Raw genomic sequence first — 25963 nt, forward strand, 5'->3', positions numbered from 1 at the left:
TTAACCAGAAACATCAAAGAAATACCTTTATCCGAACTTGAAGTCAAGATTCATCCCCATCTTCAACTCCATCCCTCTTCCTGGACGGCTGATGACCTCACTTCTCACTTCAACTCAAGAATTACAGAGGTCTTAGACCAAGTAGCTCGTCTCAAACGCAAACAACTGAGGAGAACCAAATCAAAACCCTGGTTTAACGTGGAGCTGAATGATGAACGGCGCCAACTCAGACAAACTGAAAGGTCCTGGAGACAAAACCCCTCGTCCCTGCACCTAACACATCTTAGATCTGCTCGACAGTCATACAAAAAACACATCTTCAGTGAAAAGGCATCTTTTTTCCGCAGCCAACTAGATATGGCGAAAAATATACCACGAGAACTCTTCAACATTGTTAAAAGCCAAACTAACTGCACTCCCTCTCAAGAAATCGAAGCCACCAATGAGCGATGTGAAGAAATTGCCACCTTCTTCACCAACAAAGTCTCTAAAATTGATCAATCCTTCTTTCCAACTGCTAGTCCTCCTTCCCCCTTAACCTGCCCCCCCCCTCAACCTCCCTGGACCACTTGGAAAGAGCTCTTAACAAGGACAATCAGACCTTCCTCCAGCTAAAAAACAATGCGCATTGGTCCGACTTTGAGCTAATGTCGGTAAATGAGGTCTTCAATATAATTACCAATCTAAAATCTTCCTCCCACACCATGGACCCCCTCCCTTCCACAATCATAAAAGAACTCAACCACACCATTTCCCCTTTCTGGGCAAAAATCATCAATGCCTCTCTCACCTCAGGCTGTGTCCCAGACTCCCTTCAACTAGGACAAATCACACCCTATTCACAAGAAACCTGGGGCTGACCCAATGATCTTAACAACATCAGACCTATCTCTAACCTCCCATTCCTTGCAAAAACATTGGAGAAATGTGTTCTCCTCCAACTCAGTAAGAACATCAATGAGTTCAACCTCCTTGATGCCTTTCAATTTGGGTTCAGAAAAGGCTGTAGCACAGAAACAGCTATGCTCAACATCGCAGACGACATTCACAAGGCCTTAGACGAAGGTGATGCCTGCCTACTCATCCTTATCGACCTAACTGCGGCATTCGACACAGTACACCATCCAGCCCTTTTGGAGACCCTGTCGAAACGGTCCGGCATTAATGGCACAGTACTTAAATGGTTCACCTCCTTCCTTCAACACCGCTCGCAACAAATTAAAATTAACTCCTGTCTCTCAAAGCCAACCAAAGTCACACTTGGGGTCCCTCAAGGCTCGATCCTCTCCCCGTCCCTCTTCAATCTCTTCATGGAGCCCCTCACAATCATATTGAAAAAAGCCGGAGTAAACTACCACGTTTACGTGGACGACACCCAAATCTATTTCAGGATCAAATCTCCCAGCGACATCCAACTCCTCAATACCACCCTAATCGAGATCCAAACTTGGTTCTATGTTAACCACTTAAAGCTCAACCCAGACAAAACGGAACTAATCCTATTCTCTCCAAAAAGTAACCATCGTCCAATCCAAGAATGGCCCAAGGATCTGGTAGCCCTAAACAGCCCCCTTACCCTATCAGACTCAGTTAAGTCTCTAGGCATCACCCTTGACAAGAACTTATCAATGGAGGCTCACATCAAGAACTCTGCAAAAAGTGCTTGCTCTCTTCTCCCTAAAACACCTCAAGAGACTGAAACCTTTTCTACCCCACGATGACCTCACGACAGTAGTCCAATCCCTAGTTCTCTCTAAAATCGACTACGGGAACGCCATCCTTACAGGAACTCTGAAAGCGCACCTAGCCCCTCTAAGAGCAGTGCTGAACATGTCTGCTCGACTCGTATCAGGAGTTAAAATATTTGAACACATCACTCCAGCTCTCAACTGCCTCAATTGGCTTCCCATGGATGGGAGATGTATCTGCAAATTGGCCTGCATCACACACAAAACCCTTCACTCTCCTGACCCCAACTACTTAAATAATAAACTGAGTAGAGCAGGTCAATCCAGAACACTAAGAAGCTCCAGCTCACTCCTCATTCCTCCGAAATTGAAATAGAAAACCACCCAATACCAATCGTTCTCTGGCAACGCTCCCAGGATAGGGAACGCTCTCCCTGGAGTCCTCAGATGCAACCACTCCTTCTCCTGTTTCAAAAGGGACCTGAAACACCATCTCCTAAACAAATACTTTCATGACCAACATCAACTAACCTAGTCTTCTTTATCCGAGTTGTCCCTCTCTCTCTGGACATACATGGATAGTGGGTGACCGGACTATGTCACTCTCGCCTTTTCTCTTATTGCTCTCTCCTCCTCCGTTGCACTGCATATTTTTTGCACATGCTGTATTTTTTTGTATCTGTGGTTTGCTTCCTTACTGCCTGCCTACTATGTAATGTAATATAATTCTGCTGTTTACTGTGTGTATGTAAAGTTCTCTGATACTTACGGGTTAAGCTAGCGCGATATAAAACTTTAAAAATAAAAAAAAATGTTTATGCAGACTCCTTGTGAAGGTGGTAGGTGAGGGACAAGGTTTGCATGTCATCAGCACTATATTCATGCAGGAGACTCGCGATTTTAAAGCTGAAGCTGGTGTCTAAAATGTCCTTCACTTCAAAGCAAGTCAATTGGTAAAGTAAACTACGCCGTTTATTTTCCAGAATCTCCCTCTTTCCTACTGCCAAACGTTGGAATGTATGCACTAAAAACATTTTGTAAACATACCTACACGGAGGTCACAAGAATGTATACACACGCCCAGTAGGCGTCCGAAATAACAGACTATTTAGTTACAACTCGGCCTGGTGCTGCCTGTTGTACAGTATGCTGCAGGCCACCCTTCGGAAAGGAGATCTGCCACGCCCCTGTGCTCGAGGGCGGAGAAGCCATGACGAGATTGAAAGTGAAAATGAAGTTTACCCGCCACAAGTTCAGCGCGAAAGCCTTTGTCTGCCAGTCTTACGGCACCGGAAGATCGGATGCGGCTGAAAAAGGGGTATGGAGAACAGGCAGGTACTGCTTAAACTCCTACAGGAGCTCACTAAAACTCAGCTGAGCATTTTTAAGTTTTACGCCCAATCGCACATCCCTCAGGGACTACTGGACGAAGCCGACACGAGAGAAAAGCTCGCAAACCTGCTGGCAGAAAGTCTTGGAACAGATTGTGGCGCCATAACTATTTCCATTCTCAAAAACATTCCGAGGAACGATCTGGCACAAGCATTTCAGCCCCGGATCACCCTAAAGGAGGAAGACCGACAGTGAAGGTGAGGAGAAGGTGCGACAGAGGGGTCACGCCTGTCGGACACGCCAGGGGTCCATTTAACGTACAGGTGTCTTAAAATGTACGGAAGGGAGGCGCGAGCAGGTGAGACTGTGCTAAAGTCACATAAATGCGGAAACGGTAATTACAGCATATTGCGTGAGACGTCCCTGCAGTGTCCAGATCGCCTCGAAGTGTTTCCTGGAGGGGCGGGACCTGGGCACTGTAGGAGGAGCTCATTATAAGCCCTCTTATAGCACCGGCAGTGCCACGCCCTTCTGCAACGTGGTCGCATGTATTTCTTGTTTCTATGTTTGTTGTTTGGCTAGCCAACGTGTCTTCTTGAGTAAGGACAGATGAGTTTGGTGAGGTAGACTGGTGTTTCCCGTGATCTGATTAACCGCTAGGCACGGTGCTGTAGGAACAGACAGTGTAAGTGTAAGGGCCAGGAGTTAGTGCTTAGTTCATATTTATATCTATTTTTAAGGTCAGGGTCACATTGCCCGGTTTTGAATATAAACTGGTAAGAGTTGCAGTTAGGACAATAGTGTTGAGGGTATCACTTATGAAATGTAAGCAATTTTATCTAGTGGTCGAAGTGAGGGGGAGAGGGGGGTTAGTAGGGGAACTGTGGGAGGAAAATCAGACGGCGGGAATAATCCAAGGATTGGGTCAGTGGGCAGAGTGAGAGGTGTTGCCAGAAAGAGCAAAACATCCCAGATTTTAGCATTTGTTTGGCATTTCACTGACCGGTCACAACTTGTTACGTTATTTAATTAAATCAATGGATACACATGTTTAAGGTTTATTATGAGTTACTGACATTAGAATACATTCACAAAGTGGGATACGTTTCTAATCACAGAATGTCCCAAATACACTTAAAAGTGGACTCACAGCCATTAGTCTCCGAGCCATGCAGTTTTTGTCATCAGCACAACTCCTCCCTTTTCCACAAGAGCAGTTCAAACATGAATGGCAAAATATCCTATTTTGCAAATGTTTTCCACATAATTATGGCCACATAATCCATTATCTGCTGGATAATCTGACGATTTTAACAAAAAAAGTGTTTGTAGCTCAAATAGATCAAAAATTACTAAAAAATGTGACTTGCATTGCAGCAAAGTGGGTGTCCATTTGCAGAGATTGACTGGTCCCCTTTCTCACTGCTGCATTTGTATGTTACACTGGTATTAATGAGGCAAAATCTTCGCAGAGTCTGTTAGTATGCGTAGAAATGTTGAAATAATAAAGTATCAGAATATGTACCGCCTAACAATGCAGCCTTTTTTTGCTGCATAATTTAGTCAACACCGCAACATCATTTTGTCCTCCATTGCTGCATAATTCCAGTACCCCCAAAGCAGACTGCACATGTTAAAAGTGCTTGCGCATGAAGCAGAAAGTAAAAGACCGTAAAGTTTGCAAACTTAGTTTGGTGTGCGTGCAAATCCTGCATTGCCGATCCCTGGTGAGTGCACTACTACTGCTGAAACAAGGCCAATGGAGGTACCAATGGGTGACTCATACTGGCCTCAAAGGTCCTGAGACCTCATTAACAGAGTCGCGGTTGATCTAGGGTGTGCTGCTTCGTAGGCCTGCCCGCAAGACTGATGGTGAACTTCAGTATGGATTGTGGTGGACAGGCCTTCAAGGTTAACCCACACTTGCCACTGCCTGAACCAACCTACTGGTGCTAAGACACCAGGGCTTCTAAGATCTAGCGGGGCCTTCTGAGGTCTAGTATGGGAATGTGCTCCCTCAGGACAGTGGTCTGTGGGACTCGTCATCAAGGCTGAACCAGGTTCCCCAGTTCCAATTTCGGCACCTGCCATCCTCTCCCCCACTGAACACCATACTGCCCCACTGAGAGAAACGCGCACTGCCTTCCGCTACAGCCCAATTGTGCCCCACTATACACACCTGGATGCGACTCAATTCTAATTATGCACTAGACAAAAATAATAGGCTGCCTGGAAAAAAAAGTAACAGTATTCTGGAAAGAGCAAACACTCCTAGGGAATGCATGATTACGTAAAGCATGTGAAATATAAGCTGGAACAACATATTTACCTGAACGCTTTTACACTCATTATTCAGGAATCAATGAGGGTTTTTGCCTGAAAAGTTAGGGACATGACTACAGGGCCCGGAAGGGACCCGTTTCAATGTCCATTGCTTATATATTTAGAAAATGGAAGCAGTATAGTTTAAAAAGACCACATCCCTGAGCACAGAGCCGCCTTACACGTTTTATAAACCAAAATAAGGAAAACAGCTGATAAGGATCACAGAAACCCACGCATCAACCAGATATTGCAGTACCTTCAGGAACAGTGCACTTCCTCCCCCATAAAAAGGACGAGAAAATGAAAGTATCGCTTCACTGGCAATCTCTGTAAAGTGGCACCACTGTGTTTGGGTATGATTAAAACAAATCTGTCCACTTTACACCCACTCAGTGTTGCTTTATTTCGTTATTTATTTATTTTTCGTATTTTAAACCTTCTTATTCTCTCCGTCTTGAGGCTGCCATTTGGTATAGAAAAATGTCAGAAAAAGACTACTTTTCCAGCAAAATAGTTTCTTATTTTTTGGATCCATTTCTCAAAGGAATGAATGAAGGAGATGAAAGAGAGGATAAGAACCGTTTCTTGAAGTCACAGTTTTCAGCAAGTGAGGAAGAGAAAGACAGACAGAGAGGGATAAGAGAAAGAGAGAGGGGAGGTGGCAGGTGCAGCTGCAAGCGGCAGAGCAGGAGAAGTGGACTCTGTCCTTGTCTTCTATGGTCAAGAAGGAAAAGACAGAGTCCTTTCCCTTCTCTGACCACCCGCCTATCCCCTAATGCCCACGAACGGCCGAGCCTTAGCAAAAGGCCTTCGCTCTTTCTGCAGACATGGGACACATTTTCAAAATGAAAAATGTAGGGGAACGGATTCTGTTAAATTAAAAAAGTAGGGGCACACCGTGCCCTGCCGATCCCGTCTACTGGTTTATCCATTTTAACATTGGACAGTGCTGTACATTTATTTGCCAGATACCTGCTCCTGCCTAGGGTGACCAACCACCCGTAAATTTCACGGACAGTCCGTAATTTCGGCCGTCTGTCCGTTGTCCGTGAAGGATTCTTTAACGGACGCCTTTTGTCCGTAATTTTAACTGGTCGCACAGCTGGCCCCCACCTCCCTTCTTGATCCTAATGCTGTTGAGGTCGGGTGTAATAGCAGCATTGGAAGGCACAGCGGGATGGCAACTCTCACACCTCCAGCCCTTGATGAGCTGTTAAGAGGTGTTTGAAGGTGACTGAGAGGGGGTGGGGTGCTTCAGCTTCAGGAGCAGGGGCATCTATTCAGATGCGAACAGCCCTGAATGCATCTTGTATCTGCAATTGGTGTGAGACATTCCCTTCCTGCCCAGGGCCCCAAACATCCTAGAACCGCCCGAGGCAGCATGTGGTTCTCTTCACAGAGCTTAATTAGTCACTAAATTGTAAACAAACTTCGATTCTTCAAACATGCAGTCTATATTGTAATGAAATAAAGAAATGGCATAATCGCACCCACACTGATTAACAAAGTATGGAGGACAATTAGTTAAATCAGTTCTCTTGGAGTATCTCCTTTCAGTACTGTACATCAGTGTGGGGAGGGTGAGGGGGGGCAAAATTAACATTTTGGAAACGCAGCCTGTGTTCTCGTTGTCTTGTCTTGTCCAATACTGCATGCCCACCCCTGTGCCCACCCTGGTGGATGCTGTTCCCCCATGTGGTGGCTCCTGCCCCCCGCCTCCACCTGTGATGGCTCCTGTCCCCCCTCCCCCCCTGTGATGGAGCCTGTCTCTGCCCTGGGTGGCTTCTGTCCGAGTCCTGGGATGGCTTCTGCAGCAAGGGTGAAGTTCTTGATGGGTGGGCGAGTGAGTAAGTGAAGGGATGGCTGGATGAATTAGTGAAAGGGTGAATGGATGAATGAAAGATTGAATAGATGGATAATGAGAGAGGATGGATGGATTTAAAGGATGGAAGCGAGAAAAGGGAAATAGCTGGATGTATGGGTGGAAGGGTAGCTGGATGGGTAAAAGGGTGGATGGATGAGTGAAAGGATGGATGGATTAATGAATTGATAAGTGCAAGGGCGAATGGATGGACGGATGAGTGAAAGGGTGGATGTAAGGATGGATGAGTGAGTGAAAGGGTGGGTAGATGGACAAAAGGATGAATAGATGAGTGAAGGAGTGAAAGGATGAATGGATAAGAGAGGATGGATGAGTGATAGGGTCAATGGATGGATTCATGAGTGGATGAGTATGTATGTATGTATTGGCATACTTGTATAGCGCAATGGCTGTCACCCAACGGGTATCCTGGTGCTTAGACTGTTGTAATCCATACACGATGTTTCCAGCTACTGCCCAGCTTACATTGTTCTAGGAAAGAGGTGTGTTTTTAGAGCTTTCTTGAAAGAGGGGAGATCTCCCATACTTCTCAAGCACAGCGGTAGAGAGTTCCACAGTCTCGCTGCGGTGAACCTGAAGGACCGACCTCCCATCCGGGTCCTCAGAATTTTGGGAACTACAACCAAGCAAGCTGAGGCCGAGCGGAGAGATCTGGACGGGGTGTACCAGGAGAACAAGTCCTGCAGTGGAGACGGACCCTGTCCATGAAGGGCCCTAAATACCAAACAAAGGGCTTTAAAATCAATCCGCTGAAGGACTGGCAACCAGTGAAGATCCCTAAGTGCCATAGCAGATGAGTCAGAACGTCGGCGCGAAAGGGCCAGTTTGGCAGCAAAGTTCTGTACACGCTGCAGTTTTCCCACCAAGGTCGTAGGCGCCCCCAGAAGTAGTGCGTTACAGTAGTCAAGCCTACTTAAGATGATGCTCCGCACTACCTCTGGCCTGACCTGCTCAGGAAGCAGGGGTAGAATCTTCCGCAGCGTACGAAGCAGTGCCATACAGGTGGCCACGGTTTTATTCACGGACACGTCCAGCTGCAGGTTGGAACCGAACATCACCCCCAGGTTCCGAACGGATTCAGCCGGTAAACTAGTGCCCTGAAAAGAAGGAGGCCAAAAATCCTGTAGAAGAGGCCTAGGGGTGCGATCCATTGAGCAGTGCAACACCTCGGTTTTGGAGCTGTTGAATTGCAAGGAGTTGTGGCTCAACCATTCCGCCGTAGTAGTCATGCAAAGGTGAAAAATCTCTTGTGACACAGCCTCCTTTCCCTCAAACGAGAAGATAAGTTGGGTGTCGTCAGCGTAATTGGTGACTGCTATGCCGAAAGATTTTATCAGCTTGATCAGGGGACGGAGGTAAAGATTGAATAAAATCGGGCTGATGGCCGACCCCTGAGGCACGCCCTGCCCAACCCTTCTGATGTTAGATTTAAAGGGTGGCAGGGCCACCTCCTGGTGCCTATTACCAAGGTAAGACACCAACCAGTCAAGGGCCAAGCCAGACACCCCCACTTCCTCCAGTCTTCTGATCAAGATCGTGTGGCTGACCGTGTCGAACGCGGCCGACATGTCGAGCAGCACTAAAAAGGCTGCTCGACCTTGGTCGGCACGCGTCCGAAGATCATCCAAAACCGTCATCAATGCTGACTCCGTCCCATGGGCTGGTCTAAAACCGAATTGAGCCACGTCCAAGCAAGCATTGGTCTCTGTAGAAGAATGGATGGGTGGGTGGATGGATGGATGGATGCAAGGAAGGATTGCTAAGTGAAAGAGTCGTTGGAGAGAGAAAGGGAGGATGATGGATGACTGAAAGGGTGGATGGGTGGAAGAATGAGTGACTGGGTGGATGGGTGAGCAAGTGAAATGATGGATGGGTAGAAGAGTGGATGGATGAGTGTACAGATGGCTAGGGTGAAAGGGTGGATGGATGGATAACGGATGGATGAAGGGATGGATGAGTGAAAGGATAGATGGAAGGATACATGATGGATAGGTTTGCAAATGGCTGAATATGTCTAGATATGGCTGGGCTTACTTATATACTATTGTGCGACCTCTGATGTGTCTGTAAAACGTATCCAATTGTCCTGAAGTTTTGTCCTGAATTTTGACCTCCTGTCCTGAATTTGTGTCCTGAATTTTGACCCTTTGTCCTGAATATTTACACTCACCGTCCTGAATTTGCACAAATGCCAGTTGGTCACCCTACTCCTGCCCTCTTTGTTAATTGCACATTTCCACTTTTCCTCACCAGTGTAGAGCGTGCCCCAAATTCCAGCGTGGAAGTGAAGTGAGCGAGCCACTTGAATTTGGTGGGGAGCGGTGTCTCCGAAGAAAATATTGAACAAAATTGAGGTAATTGTACATTTTAAAAGAACAATTTCCATTAAATTAGAATTAAGACATTGGATTGTGGGGACCTATTAAATATTCCAGTACTTTCAGGGTGAGCCATAGAAGCCTGGCCCTCCCATTGTAAGAGAAGCCATTTTATTTTTTAATGTCACTGGTGTACCACATTTGTCAGAAATTGCCTCCAGCAGCCTGCCCTACTATGCACACACAGTGTGAATCACACACACACACTTCCTCGAAGTCACACTTAAAATATGTTTCCAATCTAATTGTGTTGTGACAGAAAAACTTGTACCGGTGCTGCTGCCCCACCTATACCTGTCTTGCCTATATGCCAAGCTTGGTAAAAAAATATATATACACTGTTAAAAATTAAAAACAAGTGGCATTGTCAATACTTGCTTTCATTCATGATTGTAATGAAATTGTGCAATTCCATAAAATAGATGAACAGGGTTTAAGTTGTTTCACAAATGGATGAAGCAGTAATATAAATGGAATAGACCTCTTTGAAAAATTGAAAAAAACACATATCATCCAAGAGATCTTATGTCTTGCCTCGCTCTTTCGGACAGTCTCGTCTTTCTAGGGAGCACCTCTTATCGTATTGGGATTTTCAGCCTCTAGTTACATTTTTGTTTAAAACAACATTTACCAAAATGCTGCACTGTGGAACCTGACATCCAAGGCTGGCTAGGTGTCACATAAGACAAGGGGGTCCTTGCCAGCCACGTTTATAAAAAAAAAAAATCAAGCTTCAGCTTATGATTTTTGATTTTTATTCTTGGAAAAAAGTCGAAGTTTGAGTAGGGAAACAGTAATAGGGTGAAGGTTGCATTTCTTGTGCAAATTCAATTGCCAATTAGTAAACATTAACATTTCTATAAACAATCAATCTTGCTAAAACTCTAATGATCAACACAATGAGAAACCCTATGGGGTGTGGGGCATATATCACAGCACCACCTGTATCCTCACTCTTGGTATGGTCACACTATGTAGTATGTAGAGCACCAACTGAAGGCAAGTGAGATGAGAATATATAAAGAAACTGCTGGTGCGCCATTCCTGTGCTGACACCAGATTTTGTGCACTTCCTTGAGTCCATCAGCTAAAATATTGCTCAAGCTAAGGTGTCCATTGAAGATAGTGCCCACTCCAGGGCTGGACATGGAAAAAGTTTACTCTTGGATCGCATAATTGGATATGTCAGAAAGGGGTTGGAGACAGGTAGGGTGGAGCCAATGATAGTCGGCCTTTGTGTTATTTTTGGGCAACTCTACCCCCAGAGACTTGCAATGGGACACAATACATCGCTTTGCAATGATGAGGGTTAGATTGGCAAAACAGGAGAGAGTTGTCTTTTTTCGACCTTTTGTATATACCAAGTGCCCCGGCTGTCCAGCCCGAGGGGGTGTGGGGGGGCGGGGTGGGCAGGTCTAGCCTTGAGTAGAGTGAGCTCTAAGATCTGTGACCAGTAAGACCCGAGGGTGCAGCAGGAAATGGGGCAGGTGGCTACTACTTGTGGGAAATATTTATCGAAAGCTGCCGAGGATAGATGTGCTCTGTTGAGTATGAAGTAGTGTATCAACTTGAACTTGGCATTGCAAAACACCAAGCGTGGGAATGTAATAGGCTCTGTCCACTCCGTCTTGTGAAATACCCTGCCTGCCTCTACCTCTCAATTCTCCCACAAGTATAACAGCAGAGAAAGGGAGAGGGAATGTAAGGTCTTGTTAAACAAAATGATGTGCCTGGGACATTAGCCCATGATATATGTGGTCTGAACAAGTGTGTGGGATTTCGGCTCACCTTCAGCCATAGCCTGGCGTTGCCGAAGAGTGTGCGGTATGTTGTAGTGCATTAGGAATTGGCCTGGATGAAGTTTAAACTATTCCAATGAGGAAACAATTGTTTTTGAACCGTTCCCCAATTTTGTTAAGTGAACTGCATGCCATAGGTTAGATGTTGTTGCCCAAGCGAATCATTAGGTCCTGAGAGACCAATGAGAGGGACGGACGGCTTGGTGAGGCGTAAAGCATGAGAATAGCACTGCAGTGCAACCCGAAGCAGGCTGGGAAAGACATGACGTCGAGGGGCCCTGGTAATCAGGAACCAATTTAGCTCCTCCGGGTGCAGTGGGTATGTGCTCAAGCAAGTTTAATTCAGGGTGATGCCAAGAACCACCTGCACAGTCATTGTAATTAGGCTGCTAGTTTGTAAAATTCACAGTAGGAAGCCCCTAACCCACTCTGGTCAGTTGGGAATATTGGCAAACACAATCCTACTGCCGCCCAGTAAGCTATGAGGTCTCCCAAGAGTCTGTCTAGAATTAGAAAAACTCTGGAACGGCGTGTAAGCGGTAGGTTGGCAGAGAAATACAGCAGGCGAGGGAGGGCTACCATTTTTGTACAGGCAAGGTGTCTTATAGGGGTGAGAGAAAGGGTCTTTCAAAACGCCCCCTGGGAGGTAAAAGCCAGCACAGCATGGTCTTCATCAGTATGGAAAATCCTGATCCCTGGGTAGCAGAATGTTGTTTCTTCCCATCAAAGGGGCACCAGCCCGCTCAAAGTGGTCCTCTTGGATGCCATTCACCAGACGAAAGATGCAGGGCTTTGTCAACTGACCAAGAGCCCAGCAGCTGCAGTGAAGAGCTGGGTCAACTTGGAGGTGCTGCCTTTGTAGTCCCTGCTAATGTTGTCAGTGTAGAGGGACACTGAGTGCATCCTGTCAGGGAGAGGGATACCCTAGGACGTACGCTTATCCATACTGCTAATGGTTTCCTAGCAAGGGTGAAGAGAGGTGGGGAGAGTGGACAGCCCCAGCGAGCTCGAAGGGAGGGGAAATAAGTTTGCCAAATATGACACGTGTTTTCAGGCGTGAATATCGGATACAGATGAGATGAATGGTTTGCAGCCTTAATTTGAATCACCTCAACACTTCAATTAATTAGTCCCACTGCAGAGTGTTGAATGCCTTCTCAAGGTCCAGGCTTAAGGTTTCAGCCCAGCCAGTAGAAACGACGGAGATTAGGGAAGGTGCTCCTGCTGGAATGAACCTGCTCTATCTGTGGATTAATTGAGGGAGAACTGGCAAAATGCAAGATGCCAACATCTTTCCTAGGATCTTATTGCAATGGGCCTGTAGGAAGAGTGGATGTCAGGTGGATACCCCACTTTTAGTAGGGGAATCAGGATGGCCTCAAAGAGGTTTTGAAAGATACCCCTCTGCCAGTGCCAGCTCATAGAATGTTGTCCGGTTTTAGGCTAGGATGATATGGAATGCATGGTAAAAGTGTAGCGAAGGGCCATTGGTTCCAGGAATTTTAGCAATCGCAAGGTCACGAATGGCCGACTTAACCACTTTTGGAGTAAATGAGCCACTTCTCTCCATCCTATCATGTGGCAAGACTCAGGATAGAGGAATGCTACTAAGGAAATCCTCAGGTTGAGGCAGTGCGTTGTTAGATTGCTCAGCTTAGAGAGAGCTGTCAAAATCACTGAAGCCTAATAGGATGTTTCTTTGTGTGTATACTACCATATTGTGGTGAGTCTTCAGTGCTGTTATGGAACTGGGGAGGTATTGCAGGTAGTCAGCTTGGCCGCAAGCATTCAGCCTTGTCTCCCTCAGTTTGCCTACAGGATATATATTGTCTGTAAGTCCAGCCACCTCAGCTTTTCTAGCAAGGAAACATCATGAGCTCAAGATGCAGATAATTCTGTTTGAAAAGTAGGGGCAACTACTATCCGTCGTTCTGCCTGAACAGTTACTTCTTGGGCTGTGGTCAAGTCTTTCTCAACCGTTTGCCAAACGATGGAGGCCTTCGGAATACTGAGACCCCGGACCATCACCTTAAGAACATTCCACTCAGTGGTACGAGAAAAAGTAGTGCCCTTAGTGTTCTCAAAGTACTTGTGAAGGCAGGTCAACAGGGACTCTTAGAAGGGGGTGGGGTCATCAAGGGCTGCACACTGAACACACCAGGTAGGGATGGGTGGGAGGGCATTGCCCAAGCAGAGGGTATTTATTAGTGGGCAATCAATCAATCACTCAGGGGTTTGTAAAGCATGACTACTCACCCGTGAGTGGTTCAAGATGGTGGTAGGGGGGGGGGGGGCTGCTGAGCTGTCTGAGTGCGGAGGTTCAGTCGAAGAGCCCGGTCTTGAGGTCCTTCCTGCACTGGGTCAATGACGCCGATTGCCTGAGGGGGAGGAGTGGGGTGTTCCAGGTCTTGGTGGTGAGGTAGACAAAGAATCTTCCTCCGGTTCTGATCTTGTGGATCCATGGGACAGAGGCAAGGGCAATTTGGGCAGAGCGGAGTTGTCATGCAGGTGTGTGGAAAGCGAGGCGGTGGTTCAGATATTCTGGTCCTGCGTCGCAGAGGCCTTGTGTGCATGTGTGAAGAGCTTGAAGGTGATTCTCCTTTGATAGAGAGCCAGTGGAGTTGTCGGAGGTGTTGTGTCATGTGGCTGCGACTGGGGATGTAAAAGACCAGTCTGCTTGCGGTGCTCTGGACGTTCTGTAGTTTCCAGAGCTGTTTCTGGGTGACGCAGGCTTAGAGTGAGTTGCTGTAGTCAAGTCTAGTGGTGAGGAGTGCGTGGGTGACAATCTTTCTGGATTCTGTGGGGAGCCATCTGAATGTCGTACGAAGCAGGAGGAGCGTGTGGAAACAGGATGAGATACTGCTGTGATTTGGCAATTCATTGAGAGCGAGGAGTCCATTATGATGCAGAGGTTGCATGTGTGGTCTATAGGGGTGGGAGTTGTTCCTAGTACGGTGGGCCACCAGAAGACCTCCCAGGCTGAGAGGGTGGGCCACAGGATGAGTACTTCGGTCTTGTCCGAGATGAGCTTGAGGCAGCTGTCTTGCATCCGGGTAGCAACTGCCTTCATTCAGTTGTGAAAGCTGATTCTGGCGGCTGTGGTTTAATTGGTGAGGGAGATGATCAGTTGGGTGTCGGCGTAGGAGAAGATGTTGAGTCTGTGGCCTCAGACGATGGCTGCCAGGGGAGCGATGTAGATGTTGAAAAGGGTGGGGCGCAGGTAGGAGCTCTGGGGCACTCCGCAGCTGATCTCTGTAGGTTCTGAGAGGAACGGGGGTAGTCTGACTCGAAGTGTTTGGCCGGTCAGGAAGAAGGGGATCCAGTCCAGTGCCTTGTCACAGATGCTAGCGTCATGGAGTATCGTGATTAGGGTGCGATGGGAGGCGGTGTCGAAGGCGGCCAAGGGGTCCAGTAGGATGGAGGGAGTGGATATCATCTGTGGCGGTGAGTAGTGCGGTCTTGATGTTGTGGTTGCTTCGGAAACCGGATTGTGAGGTGTCAAGGACATGGTTCTCTTTGATGAACTCATAAGGTTGGGCGTTGATGGCCTTCTCGATGACCTTGGCTGGTAAGGGTAGGACGGAGATGGGTCTGAAGTTCTTGAGGTCTGTTGGGTCGGTGGACGGTTTCGTCAGCAGGGGGTTGATCTCGGCATGTTTCCAATCATCAGGGAAGGTGGCGGTTTCGATGGAGCAGTTGATGGTGCGGCAAAGCTGGGGGCGATGGAGATGGCTACTCTATGGAATTTGTGGTACCGGCAAGGATCCGATGGGGTCCTGAGTGGATGCTCATCATGGTCTTGAGTGTGTTGTATGTGGTGAGCGGAGTCCAGTTGAGCACGATCTGTTGGAGTGAGGCGTGGTTTGCGTGCGGTAGTGTTGGGCGGAGTGGCGGGGTCTTGGGTACCGAAACTGTTGTAGATCTGCCTGATCTATGCTATGATCAGAGTTCAAACGGCCCAGATAGTCAGAGGAAATTCATTTTGAGCAAAGCTGGGCTGGTAAAGGAACACATGGAAGTTGTGTTAGGGTGACTAGGAGTACAGGCGGATCCCTGGGTCAGTGGCTAAGTCAGGTCTTGAGTGATTTTGCATTGCTAATGGCAGGCGCTTGCAGAAGGATGGGTGTGACCTCGCAAGTATGGTATCTAATATATCATCGAAATTACTACCCAAAACCCAGGGAAGGTAAGTCCACCCTGCAGGGAAGCCTGAAAGCTGTAATAGAAAAAGAGGGAGGTCTGTGTACAGGTTGTAAATACTGCCTACCACCAGCAGTAGGCCATCCAGCATGCCCACGAATAGTACAAATCTTCCCTCTGGGGGTACGACCTTAGAAGTCCTAAATAACAGGACCCCTGCCGGAATCCAAATCAGGGCACCCCCGGCAGAGGCAAGATTATTAATAGAAAAGGTTTGCCCTCTCCACTCCTTTTAAAGGTTAGGACCTTCGAATTGTGCTATATGAGACTTGTGCAGAAAGGCTCTTTGTGTCCCTCCTTGCCGGAGGAAAGAATGTATATTGTAATGCCTGCTCGCTGTGTGCATACCTAAGATACTCCAGGACATTAAGGTATAGGTAGGTGGTTTAGTGACTTGCATTGCTCTGGGAAAAGCACAGGTATCCTTGGGCTTCTAGCCAACTACGTTGTATGGAATGAGTAGTAGTTTGAGGTACAGCCAACCATTGCCTACAGGGGATGTTGAAGAGGGGATGTTGAAGTTATGGGAGACTCTTAAGACCAAGGGGGAGCAACTGTTGGGGAAGACAACTAGAACTGGACAGCGAGCAAACGGCTGATCATCCAAACTTGTATATAAACTGTGTTCCTCTTTCCAAAGGGGTTGTAGTTCTTGACCGGTGTACACCAGGGCAGTTTGCAGGATTCATTCTGTCAGTACAGGAGGGTTTGCGTGGCCCACTCTGACATTACAGGGGGCAGTTGTGCTGGGGCCCAAAAGACAACAGAACAAAGCAGAAGGGAGTGAGGAGGCTAACTTCAAGCAAGCAATAGGTGGGGAGAACATAGCCTGCACTCCGACTGTGTTTCAGTCATGAAGCCCACTCACCCAAACCCCCACAGGGCTGCCCAGCTCACCCACGGGAGGGCCCAGGCGGCAGCAGGGGCAAGCACCTAAATGATAGAGGGGACAATTCCTGTCTTCCTACTGAAGGAGCACCTCCAAGTTATCTGCAGTGTGAGGGGTCACTATCTTGGGGGCCTCCGGTTGCAGGGGGGGAAAAGGGAGGAAGAGGTGTCATCGTCCTCTGAGGAGGTTGATGCAGGAATAAGCTGCAGTAGTGTCACCAAATCTATCGCCCAGGCTTGCTCTGGCAAGGGTGTAGATGGAAGAGTGTGTGACTTTTGTCCAGCTGGTGTTTTGTGGCTAGTTCAGCATGTAGAACTCCTGCCCGACTCTAGGCAGGATCTGCTCGGTTAGGGAGAAGCACCACTATCCTCAATCCAGTCAGCAGCCTCAGACTCTGAGAAACAGAACGTTTTCTGGTCCACTGTGGTTTTGCAGGGAAAAAAGGGAGCATTTGATGTATTAGTCTGTAAGCTTTCTCTTCGCATCCAGACAGGAAGCACATTGGTGCTGAAGAGCCAGGGTATATAGTGAGGGAAAGAAGCACTTGGCAGTTTTCAAATTCTATCCATGCTGCCTGTTGTGCTGCACAAAGAGCTGCATCCCTGCATTGGATCAGCCGGGCAATACATGGGCATTGGGTGTCTCTGATGGAGGGTGCTTAGTGGAGCGGGCCCATCTGATTCCGACTAAGACGAAAAGGGACAGGTCTTGGGCTGGGGTGAAGGCTCTTATCAAATTTTCCAGGAACTCTGGGATTTTCCCCCATTGCCTCCTCCGGTAGGCCAACCACGCTTAAACTGTTCCGCCTGAAATAGCTCTTGGCAACCTCTGCCAGGCTCTGGAACAGCTCTTTTCAGTCAGTGAAGTAGACAGTAGTAGTAGTACAGAAGTAGTTGATTTTGGCGATCTTGAGAGGTTTGGGCCAAGTCTTGAATATCTTTGTTGGTTTGGGAAATGCACTCTGCCAATATCTTCTGATCCTCACACAGGAGACCGACATCAATAGCTACTGCGTCCACTTTGGCTTCCAGTGCCAACCATGAGGCATTGATGGCTTCTTGTATAGCTTTAAACTTATCAGACACCTTGGAGGACAATGTTGCATCGGTGCAGGATCGGACTGGGAAAGAAAATAGACCCAGGCACCAAAATAAAAGTGGCCCCCATTAGTGAATCACATAGTTTAAAAAGTGGCCCATGTTTGCTAATTGAGTTACAAAACAACGTGGGAACCCAGGCAACCACCTGATCCGGGTAAAGTACAGTACAAAATGAAATGGTCACTGTGGTAATACATTAAAAAATAAATACATCATCACCTTCAGTAAATCAAATTCACAATTTATTCGTATTTGAAACATGATAGTATTCATATTCAGTAACCGCAAAAATATCGACATAGTTGTGAACTGTTGCTCCATGTAGGGAGAGAGGGAGTGCTCAAAGATATGCGTAAGTGAGGGTTGGCAGAAAAGGAAGGACAGTGTGCAATATATACATCAACAACTGATTATAAACCTATCCAGCCGTTCTTTTGTTTGAATGGCTGTGTAAACGACAACACTGGCAGTATTTCCCACACCCCAGGCCACATGCCGCTGATACACTCTCCTTGTTCATTTTCAGCGCATACTGAGTCTAACATTAATCATAAATACTCGCCTCCACTACATAGGAACCTGCTGGTCCCCCTTTCTTTTTTTAGTTTTTCCACCTGAACTCTCTATGTGGTTCTAAGGGTCATTCTATTTCCTATCTTCAAACAATGAATTACGAGTATGCTTTCCACCACCTTAAGTAACTAGGAGTACCCTTCTTTGAAATCATCCCTATGTGTCTCCCATTGTCCTGATGAAGACCCCTATGTAAGGACTCAAAAATTCCTGTCCACATCCCTCGGGGTCGAAATCTCGATGGCTTTATTTTATGACCCCCAAACAGACAACAGTGATTGTTTAACTGTCATTACAATACTATGGTTTTTCAAGTGTGTTTAGCCTTCAAAGCAGCTGGATAGGTTTCTAATCAGTTGTTGATGTATATATTGTACACTGTCCTTCCTTTTCTACCAACCCTCACTTATACACATTTTGAGCACTCCCTCCCTTCCCTATTTGTAGCACCCCTTCACAACTATGCTGATATTTTTGCGGTTACTGAATATGAATACTATCATGTTTCAAATATGAATAAATTGTGAATTTGATTTACTGAAGGGGATGATGTATTTATTGTTGAATGTATTACCACTGTGACCACTTCATTTTGTACATGTTTGCTAATTGGGCAGTTTTTAACTTGTAAAGACACACCAAATCTGATTTTGCAGGGTACAACAGAGTGCATGGATTGAGCTTCCTCCAGGCAATGTTTGTTTAAATATCAGGGAAATAAGCAGTAAAACCCATACTCCCAGACCATGAAACAAGTCCACAAAAAGGCCAAAAAACACCCCTCCCTCCCACACACATAGCAGGCCAGCTCTTTGGCTACTGCTGGTTTGCCCTATATGCAAGTCATACTATGCTTCAGTGGATTGCTGGGATTTCTCGCTTAAGGAAGCCTCTGAGCAGACAGACTTTGACCTGCCCATGGTTTAGGTTGGGTTAGGAGAGCAGTGCTGGTGGGGGTGATGTGCTCAGGGTAAGGACTACGTTCTCAGGTCAGACTGCATAGGAAGTAAGGGACTGGCCCCTCACTGACGTCCAAAGTTAGCAGAGGTTCTCAGTGTTTCCTCCTAAGCCATGTTAAAAGGTGTCCGTCTAATGAGTCGAGTTATTGAAAGTGGCAAGGGCCATGGTCACGATACAGACCTGTTTGCAAAGTCCCCAGAGCCCTCAGGGTTGTGAGTGTCTCGGAAAGCAGCACGAGCAGTCTGCCTTCAGTGAGCCACTGCATCAGGCATTGGGTGTGAGAAGCACCTCCGCTGTGGGGGTGGAGAGTAAAGGCTGACTAAGCATAATTGGTCCCAGGCATGTTGAGTAAAGGTATTCAGGTTCATGAGAAGTCATTGGGATCCCACCGCGGGGTCCCCACTGCAACTCAAGACCACCACTCCGAGAGCGTGGATTCGCTGCTGGGAGGAGCACGACTTTGCCAACAATGCCCCACAGAGCACAGGACTGGTGGAACTCCCAAGGCCACAACAGTTTATAGGTTGCCTCCCCCTAATATCAACTTGCAGTTCTAGAAGGTACCAGTGGTACTGATTTCTATTGCGGGAGGGGTAGACAGAAGTTCCAGTCTTCGGATCCCAGTAGGGCACAAACCCTGTTCTAAGCCCTATCCAAAGGGAAGAAAGGCCCTCAAAGCCAGGGGTCCCATGGCAGGCCCCAGCCGGTACAGTGGAGATAGAGAGTGAGTGTCCCCTCTTGTGGTACCCAGTAGTGAAGAGGGACAGAAAGGTGACAGGAGAGATGCTTGAAATAATCTAATCACTAGTAATTACTCCGTTGCACGTTCTGTCTATCTGTTTTGCCCACTGTGCAGTTCAAGGAAAAACCATCCTAATGCCAGTCAGGCTAGGTTCTTCACAGTAAGAACTGTCCAGCCCAAGATGAGGTTGCTTGTGTTTCCATCAGTAGAGCACCTAGCTTGGCAGTTCTGGCTTGATTGTACCTACAGGAGCAGGGCCAACCCTAATTTACTAATAGTTGATCTCAGTCTAGAGTTCCATAGGGTAAAAAAACCGATCAACTGGAATTCCGGCTTAGTAAATTATCAATGGCAGAGAATAATTCAAACATTACACCCATCACTTTTTATTTCATTGTTCCTGGTGGTACATATACAAGAATCACCACCTCTGCTGTTGAAAACGTATGAATCTATGTAGTAGTACACTGCTCCAAAGCCAGCCCTGCCCTTCTTACACTAATAATAATAAACTCTAAAACTGTCCTTGTCTGTATGCTTACCGTGTTGTAATCGATTTGAAGCATACATGCAGGCCGTTGGAAACTCTTAAGAGGGAGGCTGACGCCTGTATGACAGAAATGCAAATTGTATCTGTTTACGGACTCATAGCAGGAAAGTTTTCAGACTGCATATGTGTGACATTTTCACTGTTTCAATGTACTTATGAGTGACATTCAACAACCAAATGTGTAACACTTAGAGGGACACTTACCCACATGTAAACCGAAGCAATGACTCTATGGAAATAAATATTAGAAATGACCCCCCTTCGAGCAATGAGAAGCTTTATAACACATTTTGAAATAGCTGCAAAAACTCTGACATGTAAAGACACAAATGTACTGCCCCTTTCTAGTATGATCATACTGTAAAACAATTGTGGCCCCATAATATTAAATTATAAGCATTTGAAGGCAATACAAATGCAGAAGTCAGTATTACCCAGCATACTCATAATTCAGTTCTGTTTCTCTTTGGTGACACACACTCGGACATCAGTAGTGATAGCATGAACCTATGAGGCTTCATATTGTTAGAGGCCATTTCCCATTGATTACTTGATTTATCTTTCATCATAATATGCAGGCAACATTGTTTTACATGCAGTTAGCTGAAGGTGAAAGACCAACTTTTCAGACATGTCTTTGCCCTACCCCCACACTGTGATATTGGCTTCATTATACTAAGGTGCCAGTGCTTTACTGGTCTCCCCTGTTTAAAGAAGTGGCTGCCAGGCTGAGCCCGCAAAGAGCGTCTTTACAGTGGGCCTATTCTGTGGGCTACCGGTCTGCAGACTGTGTTCCAGGCTGATTGGAGGCTGAGGCGCCAAGCCGGCAGGACTGCTCTTACATCTTCAAAACTGCGACACTGCTGTCCTCTGAAAGGCTGGCTGCGGAGCTTGCCTCTGTAGTTCTTGGCGCTGGGCATGGCTGCTGAATACATAAAACAATGTGCCCTCTGGAATCAGTCAAGTCAAGAATAACTTTATTCAGTTCAACAAAAATGACCATAAAAGTATAACATTCATACATACATATACAATTAATAACATGTATGTGTTAGTTATATTCAACAATATATCATTTGACTCATATATTCCAAAAGGTTTTCTTATTCAAAGAGTTAAAAATCAACTTGCTAAAAAGGTTGAACAGCCATTTCAATTACAATTCATACAGTTTCCTTATTAAAATTGCAATTCTGATAAAATGTAATACTGCAGTGCAAATAACTTCAGAGGTCAATGAATGCAGGAGGTTGAAGCCCTCTTGATATTTGCGGAGGCGAGCTTTTCTTAAGAAAGGGATAAGGAACAGTGACCATGGCTCTTTGTATAATGCACAGAAGAGAATAAAGTGCAGAGTGCTTTGGTGTGCTGAACTATCACAGGGGCAAGGAGTGAGGTTATTGCACCAGCCGATCTGTTTGGGGAAGGCCACCAAAAAGTGCAATGTGCAAAGCCGAAACCTAGTCAATAGAAAGCTATAGTGCGAGTTCATGGTGAAGGACAAGTAAAATTGTTGTTGATGTGAAAGGTGCTGATCTGTGTAGGGGTGCACACCTGGATGCTGACCATGATTATCAAGCTCAACAAAATAAGCATTTTATATGATCGATTTCATGTTTTTGACGATGCTACAAGGATTATCCTAACAGTGTCCTAGGCCTATTTCGTTAAATTTGTCTTTCACATAGCTAAGCCAGGGAATGGCCATAGCATTATCCAGGGCCATACAATCCTTGAAAATCACCTTTGTGAGTTGTAAGCCTTCTGACTGCCAGACTTTGGCCTAGGGGATCAACGGGGCGATATGGATCAGATCTACAATAAAGCCCATCCCTACCTCAGAATGGCAAAATGCTGTGGAAGCGCTTTTTGGGAGCATCAACAATCTTTTTAAAAACTTGTTTTCTAGTATTTACAGTTGGGTGCATTTGTGAACTCCCCATACTCCCGCCCCGTAGGTAGCAATAGACAAGCATTTTGCTCTGTATAACGTGATAATTTCAGCTACAGGTTTATGGCCTAGCTTGCATGCAAAGCGGAAAAGGCCTTCCACCGCACGGTTAGTGTTCAGCACCCTAGATGTGATAAGTGGGTCCCAGTTCATTTTATTATTAAAAACGTTCCCCAGATCATTAAAATTAGAGACCGTATCAATTTGCTTGCCCTCTACAATACATTTCCTTGATTTAGTATGGTTTGGACCGCAAACCATAATATAAGATTTGGAAAAATGTACTTTTAGGTCCAAGGCTAACATAAAATCAGTAAAGGTATTCAGAGACTTTTGTAGGCTATTGGCAGTTACAGCCATTAGAACTGTGTCGTCCGCATATGACAACAACGGGACCAGGTGTAGAAAAAGGGTCAGGCAGTTCAGGTCGATTACCCCTTTTCAAGGTTTGCCCGGCGCTAGCCGCCTCTCACCCAACTCACGGTTACCAAATAAAGAGGCAGGCGCTGGAGACTGGAAGGCAGGAAACAGGAGTTTATTCCGACGGAGCAGAACACGTCAGATCAGACAACAGGGTATCTTCTCGAGGTGCCCTCTCAGCCTCTCTGAGGCCTGGCCTCTTATACACCGGTTTATGACGTGAACATTCTTTATTGCAATAAAGACACTTTGAAGTATGAAAAGACATCCCCGGAATCCCCGCTTCAGGCCCATTCCCACACATATCTACAGTAGAGGTCCCCACCCCACATACAATAGGAGATGGCTATCACACAGCTGGACATTCCGCCGATTCTTAAAATGTGTGCGCCTGATCGGATCTCAAGGGGGGGGGCCATGATCAATCGTAGCTCCTTTGAAGAGGGGCGATTCCATACAGTAAGGGGCAATAAACTGTATCCTCAGGCTAAGTGATGGCCTGGGATCCGTGCAGACATTCGGGCTCAGAGGAAGGGGTCATCAAAGGAGAGGTATTCATGAAAGGAAGGGAGGTGTTGGTCAGGCGCGGGGTGTGATTCCCAGGGGCAGAGTCGCGCAGAAGGAGAGGTCTTATGACCCATGCATGAGGGAGCGGGGGCAGCCAGAGTGCGCGGGGGGTGCTTGCAGCGCCAGGGGGACGTGCTGGCGATCGATCGTGAGCAGGGAGACCATGGTGCCTAAAATGGCTGCCGTGCATATTTGTGCGTGAGTCTGAGGAAATGGACAAGATGGCGCAGATGATGTTCAGTTCACAAACTAGATTTCAACAGTCCTCCCTTTTAACATGTCTCGCCAACTTGTCAATTCGGATCTATCCCCATAAGGCCACGTATTTCTACCTCATAGAGGGGACCCATGTGCTCAGTTCTGAAGTCCAAAGTCTTAGGGCACATGCAGTTAGCAATGAGTGAACACAAAGGTGGCAAGCATTGAATACCTAGGCAACACCCACACAGTACCACGACCGGTATCAATATAAATGTAAACAACCTCCATCCCCAGTCCTTCAAAGTACCCCAAAACCAGCTCCCAAGCGACCATCCTTCCTGCTCCTGGTGAACCTCTGAGGAAAGTCTGTGGAGGTGCTCGATTGCTTTGTAGACTGAGGGCGAGTTATCTGGCCCGTAGGTACAACAGCTGGATCCGATGATGCGGCATGCTCTTCCATGGTCAGCTAGAACCACATCTAGAACAAGGCGGTTCTGAAGAGCCACCAGGCGGACTGCCTGAAGCTCGGCCGTATTGTTAGTGAGGATGCCAGCCGTGATGTTCATGGTCGTTTCTACTGCCTGGGTCAGGTGTCGGATGGCGCGGCTGTTTGCCATTGGGCCCCACAGAGGAACAAGTCCCTTCACTGCATCCAGGAACTGTGCTCCGGTGGAGTCGGCTTGTTCAATGTCTCTTGCGCGCTTCTGCCGGTGATGGTTTGCTGGGGCCACGTACGTTGGAGGGAGAATGAAGGCGATGTAGCAAGTACCCCCCCAACCTTTTGGAAGCCAAGTGTAAGCTTTGGTGCCACAAACAAAGTACATATTCGTAGAAGCAACAAAGGAGGGGGGATTAATTGAGTCCAATGTTCTGGTGATGTGGCAGGAACTGTGACCCACCAGCTGTGTTCCCAGGCCTTCGAGGCACACGAGGCCCGTGACATTGATAACAGACAGAGCCACAGTCAGAGTGGCAGCAGTTCGTTTCCGTAGGTAGGAGAAGGTGGGTCTGGCTGGATTATGGAACACCTGCATTTCAACTCGTTCCTTGGCAGGGATGTCCATATGGAAGGAGGAACCAGAGGTCAAAGGACAAAAGGGAGCAGATGTCCTTCCGGTTTTGTTCAGCCAGAACCCATGGTAGAAGTGTGACACTGTTTGACCAGAAGTGGCGTTGTCCTTGTAGCTCTCTTGCAAGAGGATCAACCAGGCAAGGCAGGAGCCGTGAACTGAGAAAGGGGAAGGGATGAAAGGGATGGAGTGTCCGGTGGCATGCGGGAGCAACCCGCAGATCCAGCAGTTTGTGGCGTTGGCGGCAAGGTTGTGTTGGTGCAACAGTTGCACGAAGGAATTGTTCCAGAACTCCTTACGCCTTTCTCGGAGCTGAGGCGAAAGGGAGATCAGGTGATGCTCTTTCATAGTGGTTGGCTGTGCAGTGGTCAGCAATATCTGATGAGCGGGTGCGCTCTCTTCCACGATCCAGCAGGAAGTCATGAGGAGGAGGCAAAAGAGGAGGACAATGAAAAGGGCAATTGTCTTCGATTTGTGCATACTGTCAGTCTTTGGGTTCCGGTAGTGGGTATTTCCGGTTGCTTCCATCATCTTCTTATCTGGCGCTTCCATCATCTTCGAGGTGCTCGGTAGTGGGCAGAACCGCAGACTTCGTTTAGCTTCTCTCCGGGTAACCCTTGGTTGTGTTTAGGCTACCGTTCTGAGATTCAACTTAGTCCGTGGTCTACTTAGCCGAAGCTCCCTCCTTTCGACGCAGGAAATACCCTTCCCTGGATGGCACAGTGGAATCAGAGAATTTTGCAAGTTCGAGTGCCTCGGTATCAGGATAACAGTTCAGTGATGGCCGGTCTTTGTTCAGGAGCTCTTCTTGGGTGCTGACGTTTTCTGTCGTGGCCAGGGTCGAGGAGACCTTCTTACAGTGGTGTGCATGCAGCCAGTGCCGTTTCCCCTCCACTCGAAGAGCCGTCCGGGTGGTGATCAGTACTTGCCAGGGGCCCGTCCACCGGGGTTCCAGACTCTTCGCCCGTTAGAAATTTCGGATCAGCACATAATCCCCCGGTTGGATATCGTGACCCGGACCCCTGGAAGCATCGGGGATGGCCTGCTGCACCTGCTGATGAATGTCAGACAACGTTTTAGTCAATTTGCACAAGTAATCAGACAGTAGGACGTCCGGGACGTCGTGAATGGAGGTCGGTTTAGGGGCAGTCCAGAGGTTCATCGGTCGCCCAAATTCAACCTCGTAGGGGGTCAAATGGTGCTTAGTGGGAGTGGAGCGCATCGATAGCAATGCCAGTGGGAGGGCATCTGGCCATTTAAGTCCTGTGGTGGCCACTATCTTCGACAGTTTTAGTTTCAGTGTGGCGTTGTGTCGCTCAACTAAGCCAGCAGATTG

The 25963-nt window shown here is 47.2% G+C and overlaps 1 protein-coding gene across 4 annotated transcripts in view; it reads left to right on the top strand.

The window, feature by feature from the left end:
- Positions 1–2914: 2914 nt before the first annotated feature.
- Positions 2915–25963, top strand: part of LOC144828826 (uncharacterized) — a 161940-nt gene continuing 138891 nt past the window's right edge. For 2 of the 4 annotated variants that reach the window (XR_013610540.1, XM_078687335.1), the window contains exons 1-2: positions 2915–3277; positions 9481–9581. The gene's annotated coding sequence lies outside the window, so the exon portion shown is untranslated. Of the gene's footprint in view, positions 3379–9480; positions 9582–25963 lie in introns of all 4 variants that reach the window. The other 2 variants (XM_078687360.1, XM_078687351.1) reach the window with 2 other exon arrangements.

The sequence above is a fragment of the Lissotriton helveticus genome, chromosome 1_1 (genome assembly GCF_964261635.1).
Source record: "Lissotriton helveticus chromosome 1_1, aLisHel1.1, whole genome shotgun sequence".
NCBI classification, from domain to species: Eukaryota; Metazoa; Chordata; class Amphibia; order Caudata; family Salamandridae; genus Lissotriton; species Lissotriton helveticus.